The sequence below is a fragment of the Penaeus japonicus genome, unplaced genomic scaffold (assembly GCF_977035675.1).
Source record: "Penaeus japonicus unplaced genomic scaffold, GWHDUDI00000001_assembly GWHDUDI00000030, whole genome shotgun sequence".
Classification (NCBI taxonomy): domain Eukaryota; kingdom Metazoa; phylum Arthropoda; class Malacostraca; order Decapoda; family Penaeidae; genus Penaeus; species Penaeus japonicus.
Genome location: NW_028234432.1, coordinates 21,577,546 through 21,585,045, shown reverse-complemented (window position 1 = coordinate 21,585,045; position 7,500 = coordinate 21,577,546). Strand labels below are relative to the sequence as shown.

General features: G+C 33.8%; 1 protein-coding gene across 1 annotated transcript in view; it reads right to left on the bottom strand.

Moving 5' to 3' along the window:
- LOC147468233 (uncharacterized) overlaps positions 1 to 986 on the bottom strand; it is a 2,440-nt gene extending 1,454 nt beyond the window's left edge. Inside the window, exon 1 of the mRNA XM_086555192.1 lies at positions 1 to 986. This exon is cut by the window's left edge and continues 1,454 nt beyond it. The gene's annotated coding sequence lies outside the window, so the exon portion shown is untranslated.
- Between the last annotated feature and the right edge of the window lie 6,514 nt (positions 987 to 7,500).

Below are 7,500 nucleotides of genomic sequence, written 5' to 3'. Positions count from 1 at the left end.
GTCTGTGTAACTTTTGTGTTTGTGTAAATGTTTATGTGCGTACGTGTGTGGTAATGTTTATGTGCTTATGTGTGTGCGTGTTTGTTTGTTTGTGTGTGTGTCTTCTTATATGTGTATTTTTGTATGTGTGTGTTTGTTTATGTATGTATGTCTGCGTGTGTGTGAGTGTGTGTGTGTATGTGTGTGTGCATGTGTGTGTTTTTGTGTATGTGTGTGTTTGTTTGTTTGTGTCTGTCTGTTTGTGTGTGTGTCTATTTGTTTGTGCGTGTATTTGTGTGTGTGCCTGTTTGTGTGTGTGTGTTTGTGTGTGTGTGTGTTTGTGTGTGTGTATTTGTGTGTGTGTGTTTGTGTGTGTGTTTGTGTGTGTGTGAGTGTGTGTGCTTCTGTTGCATGTGTTTCTGTGTGAGTGTTTCTGTGTGTGTGTTTATGTGTGTGTTTCTGTTGCATGTGCTTCTCTGTGTGTGTATGTGATTCTGTGTGTGTGTTTTCCGTGTCTGCGTGTGTATGTGTGTGTGTTTCTGTGTGTGCGTTTGTGTGTGTTTTGTGTGTAAAATGTTTGTTTGTTTGTGTCTGTGTCTGTGTGTGTGTTCGTGTGTGTGTGTGTGTTTGTTTGTGTGTGTCTGTTTGTGTGTGTGTTTGTATGTTTTTGTTTGTTTGTGTCTGTTTGTGTGTGTGTGTGTTCGTATGTGTGTGTGTCTGTTTGTTTGTGTGTGTGTGTTTGTGTGTGTGTGTGTTTGTGTGTGTGCTTCTATTGTATGTGTTTCTGTGTGTATGTTTATGTGTGTTTCTGTTGCCTGTGTTTCTGTGTGTGTATGTGATTCTGTGAGTGTGTCTTTTCCGTGTCTGCGTGTGTATGTATGTGTGTTTCTGTGTGTGCCTTTGTGTGTGTTTTTGTGTATTTGTATGTTTGTTTGTTTGTGTCTGTGTCTGTTTTTGTGTGTGTTCGTGTGTGTGTGTCTGTTTGTTTATGTGTGTTTCTGTTTGTGTGTATGTTTGTTTGTGTGTATTTGTTTGTTTGTGTGTGTGTGTGTGTGTGTGTGTGTGTGTGTCTGTTTGTTTGTGTGTATGTCTGTTTGTGTGTATGTGTTTGTGTGTGTGTGTGTGTGTTTCTGTTGCATGTGTTTCTGTGTGTGTGTATGTGATTCTCTGTGTGTGTTTTCCGTGTCTGCGTGTGTATGTGTGTGTTTCTGTGTGTGCGTTTGTGTGTATTTTCTGTGTGTTTTTGTGTATGCGTATGTTTGTTTGTTTGTGTATGTGTCTGTTTGTGTGTGTGTGTGTTCGTGTGTGTATGTGTGTCTGTTTGTTTGTGTGTGTGTCTGTTTGTTTGTATCTGTTTGTATGTGTGTCTGTTTGTGTGTGTGTGTGTTTGTGTGTGTGTGTGTGTGTGTGTTTGTTTGTGTGTGTGTGTGTGTGTGTGTGTGTGTTTCTGTTGCATGTGTTTCTGTGTGTGTGTATGTGTGTGATTTCTGTGTGTGCGTTTGTGTGTGTTTTCTATGTGTGCGTGTGCATGTGTTTGTGTTTATAGTATTTGTTTCTGCTTTTTCCGCGTATTTGTGTGTATATGTGTGGTCTTCTGTGTGTGAGTGTTTGTGTTTATATGTGTCTGTATGTATTTATGTGTATGTGTTATCTTGTGCATGTGTGTTAATATTTAAGAGTATTTGTGAGATGGTAATAATGATGACAATGAACATGATAATAGTGATAATGAAAATAATGATTATGATATTGATGATAATGTGTGTGTGTGTGTGCACGCGTGAGCATATATACACACATTTATATATGTATATATATGTATTTGTGTATATATATATATCTTTTTTTTCTCTTTTTGTTTCTTTCTTTTTTCTTTTCTTCAGTCTGTATCATTCCACTGCTGGACATATTTCTCCCAAGAAGGTTGTAGCCGGGTGTCCCACCTACTGGCCCTAATTGTACACTTTTATATACATATATACGTAAAATTCTATGAAATGTGGATATAAATCACACCATCCTTGAAAAAGCAAACGTATCACCATCATGACATTGAGTGATGCCTTTAAAACAACAACCTCCCCCCCCAGCACATGTGTCATCATGACCTTCATTAAACTGGAATGCTAAACGAATTAAAATAAAATAAAATTGCTTGAGAATAATAAATAGATAATAAATAAATAATAGATAAATAATAGATAAATAATAAATAAATAATAAATAAATAAATAGATAGATAATAATAAATAAATAAATAATAAATAAATAATAAATAAATAATAAATGAGAATAATAAATAAATAAAATTGAATGAGAAAAGTTACGATTGTCATGGCAAGACAAGCGAGGCGTGATTAAGAATGGTGGTTGTTTCCGCTCTCTGTCAGGTATCATATCCCATGAGGCAACATTAAGATGCAACTCTTAGAAGGATAATGCATTATCATAGATATCTTATCATACTGCATTCCGTCTGTCCGCCAGTTTGTCTATCTGTCTGTCTTCCTTTCTCTGAAAGTGAGAGATTTCGAAAAAAGAATGGGTTTTGCAGCGATGAATTCCCCATGCAGGGCTTCAGCGGCGCTTCACTGCTTCACTTCACTTCTTCTTCTGTTCTACTCGTGGTTCTCGAGGGACAAACACTAATGTGAGTGAGAATGTAAATGTTGAATCGGGGCGTCCATGCGGCAGAGGCAAACTACGATGTTTTTAGAAGGATGAGAGATAATGATGTCTGTGTTTATGTTTGATTATTTTCAGAGTTTACTATCTTGGACTCTAGTATATGTATATATATATATATATATATATATATATATATATATATATATATTTTTTTTTTTTTTTTAAATCAAATACAAAAAACCAAGGCTATTACATTCATGTTGCATTGAACATATTCTAACTTTAAAGCGAGGAATTATGTGCATCTACCAATATTTACTTAATTCATTAATCCTTTAATAACTAACTATTCAGACGTCTTTTCTATTGGGTCGTCAAACAGGTAATTAGATGAGGATGAATAATTACTGGATATACTGCTACATCCTTAATTACACAATCTTTTGTAAAATTATTTTGCAAAAATTGAAATGATAGATGACTGAAAACCCAAACCGTTTGGAATTACGAACGGATGTTATAAAACTAAAGATACAACTAAAATACTTGATGATGTATATGAACATGTCCATTTACAGAATATCTAGATCAGAATCAGATTGTGTTAATCGAAAAACTAGAGAATCTCTCCCAGACACAAAGCATCAATAAATATACTGATTCGATGATGAACGATATGAAATAATGGACAAATATAATTTATCAGGTCAGCCATACACCTTAAGCATCTAAATCTAAACCTGTTAAATAGCTGATGCATGAGGTTCTATATTCCGCCATGCAGGGATTCATATAATACAAGAAAATCGAGAAAAAGGGTAAGGCATGGCGATTTGAAGGGTACACTCATGTATTATATCGAGGCCTAATTTTTTTATATATATATATTTTTTTTTATTTTTTTTTTAAGATGGAATGAATCATCAATATTTGTTTGACAAGTACAACCCATCACCTGATAACCTTAAAAGAGCAACATCTTTCTTATATAGTTGTGTAAGTATATACACATATGCACGGGTATATCAGTATGTACAAGTATATTTTCATTTACGCAGGTATATATACGTTTCTATATTATAAAACGTGAAAAAAATACATTATCTTTATCTTATAATTAATAGCTTGCAGATATCGCTGTCTGTCTGTCTCTAATATCAAAATGCACACTATATACTACTATGTCAATCCACAAACATTATCTAAAAATATTTCATATTTACGAATTGCTTCAGAGCATATAATTGAAGGCTAGATACCAAACATGCGTATGTGTATTCAAAACTGCAAAGCTCTTTCTGTAATTCACAATATTCCTAAACATATCCTGTATAAATATAAACATAGCCTCACCAGAAGTGCAAGCTTATATACTACTCAAAATAAGTGTTGAATGTTGAATGTTGTTGAATGAGAAATTGGGAGGGGGGGGGGTAAAAGTCATTACTTTTTCCCCATTATCATTGCAGATATACCGAGCCAGTAGGCAATAGTTGAAAATTATCTAAAAATAGAATACATTACTCAAAGACATCCAAAAACTGAGTTATAATTGATTCGAATTCTTTTCAATGAAATAGAGGAAGTCCACCAGAAGGAGGGAGTGTGTGGCATTACAGAAGGAGAAATAAAATAACGTCGTGATGATAAAATTATATTCATCTCAAGTCATTCGCCAAAGAATAAAACTGTCTACTACATATATAGCGAAAGTTTGACCAAACTCTTGTATCTGATATAAAATTATGAGAACTAAAAGACATACAAATTATGCTCTCAACTTCTTCCACACTGTGTATGTGTGTGTGTTAGATTTAAGAGAAAGATGCTATTACAATTATTAACCAGTTAGTAAATCTAGAAAGTGTATGTATTCATACCTCATAAAAGAGATGGAAATCTTTTTACTTTACGCATTCGAAATTAAAAGGAACATGTATAAATTTATGAAACTTTCCCACAGACGCAGAGCGGTTTAGTATTTACCAGAACAATGGACATGTGTAGCACCTATTGAGTGCTGCTGAATATTTGCTAGATGAAAAAAAAGAAAAAAGAAAAAAACATATACCTCAACAGACCTCTTTCATTTAGACTTATCATAGACGTTGTGGCTGTTCCGAATATTCAAAATACACGGCTTTGACTAATGTACATCTTGATAAAAAATTTCAAAAGTAGTTAATTACTCAATCGAATTTTGAAATCTCCATCAAGTATGAGTGAAAAAAGTGGAAGAATAGAAATAGACATTTTTGAAATTCGAAGATCTAAAAAAGAAATCAAAGAAAAGGTTTATATATTTTTTTCACTTAGTATTATCATATTTTCTTTTTTTTAAAGATTTCTCCGATTTACACCGAGGAGTGTGAATTTATGTGCCTTTTATCGGTCCTTTCTTGTGTCTATGGATACTTTGAAATCAATTTTCCAAAACATAGGCCGGAAAATTATTAATGTTAAAAAAAACAGTCTTTACATAAAACCGGTAGTTATTATTATCTTGCATTATCATTATTATAATTATGAGGATGGTGATGAGGATGATGAGGATTATTGTGATAATAATGATTATTATTATCATCATTATCATTGTCATCATCATCATTACTAACATCATCATTATTATCATTCTAATCATAACCATTATTATTACTATAACGATAATCCTTATTGTCCTAAAAATAATAAATACTATGACCAACACAAATATTATCAATATCGTCATCATTACTCCATATTTCTAATACATTCTATACTTCGTAAATCAAGTATATAAACCATGCATTTCTTTTCAATCTTCTTGGTAGTGCATTCTGGGTAAGCGGTACGTGACCAACACTGAAAAAAAAAACTTTAAGGGATACGTAAGATTAAAAAGGTTTAGAACCTCTGCACTAGTTAGATAAAATTAATTCAATCTTTCTCAATTCTAGAAGGACTAACAATTAATTGAGTATGAAAAATTATCAATAATATTAGCAAGTAAACTATCGAGGAAAAGACGTTTGACATCGAGAACCATCGACAAGTAACAAAAAAAAAGAAAAAAAAAAGTCATATCTTGCAACTGTCCATTCAACTTCTACCAGAGACCTTGAGGTTGACCGATTGAGCATGCACTTGTCCATCAGTATGCCTTTTGGATACTAAGAACAGCGATACTATTATTCGCTCTACTTACGTCAATATAAGTAATATTATACAAACTTAATGTACTATCTACTTCTGGAAACTCGAATAAAAAAAAAAGTGCAGCTTGGTCGTGCACCATTATAAAATCATGCATACTTTTTTTTCGCATTGGCCACTATGTACCGTTCACCTTTATCATATTAATGATTCATATTCTCATATTTAGGGTCTAATGTTCTGTGTATTGCATTGTATACGTCGTAGTAATATTTAAGCGACTTTAATTAATCAAACACTAAGCATTCGAAAAGCGCATACTAACGCCGCTAATTTTAGTAATAATATTTGAGGAACACAAAATTTCACAATAATGTGTATTTGTCAACCATGGTGTACTCCAGTGTTCCACTAATTTGTCACACTTCGCTGTCATCTAGTCTGTCATCTACACTAAATTACACTCATAGTTTATCTTCATCAATCTGAATAAATCATATCCCAAACATGCAACCTTTATAAAAAAAAAAAAAAATCAACGCTCATTTACCCTAAAACATGCATGATTTACCCTCACCATTCTTAAACTACTTCTTCACAAATAGACTCTTAAGCTGTTCCAGATCTACCTCAATAAGTATATTGACATACATTTTCATTACGATCTATCAGTCACTGCAATCGAGTAAAGCGCCTATCACACTTCGGATTTAGGCAATCTGTGTAAAGTATTAAATATATTAAATAATTCTGTTTTTTCATACTTGTTATCATTATTTGTATCGCAGGATACACACACACACACACACACAAACACACACACACACACACAAACACACACACACACACACACACACACACATACACATATACGTATGTATATACTCATAAATACGCAGTCAGCTCTATCTACAGTCTGTATCCCTTTAGAATAACAGCTTCTCGTCAGTTCCCGATAAACAAGCATTGCTGACTCCATCAATCAATATTTTCAACTAACTTTACGGCAATCGTCGTCCTTCTTTCGTTCACCATTTAGTCTGGTTGCATGCAGGCGCCTTTGCTCTTTTTGGGTAACGATAAACATGGAAGGTATTATACCTGCCATGCTGCTGAACAAGTTATTACAATTTACCGCTTCTTGCTCTTCTTAGCTATGATATGAAAACGCTATAATATTGATATGTTATCATCATTAAGGAAGAAAATTACAGGATGTTATCACCTGCGTCGGAGTCTCAAATTTGCATGCGCACGTGCAAACAAAATACACCAAGATGTGCACAAACAATATACCACGCACACGGAAACAAACACAACACGCACACACAACACATACAGACAAATATATGCACACACACACACACACACACACACACACACACACACACACACACACACACACACGCACACACACACACACACACAAACACACACACACACATCCGTACACCCTCCACAAAAACAGACATTCTCCTCAGTTACATTAAATACTAAATATTTATCTGTACTACCAATCCTCCTATAAACCCTTGAAAACCATTTTTTTCAATGCAGGAAATTTAAAAGCATCGCTTGTCTGTCCATTGAAGAGCGAATTCGAAAGCACTGGAGCACGTAAGTAGCGACATCAATATAGATGCATCATATATATTACGTAAGTTATATCGCCTTCAGTTTTAAGTAGCAGATGTTAATGGACTTCCCGTGAGTGCTTTCACTTATTGTGGATCTCGAAGTAACATCACATTATGCAATTAA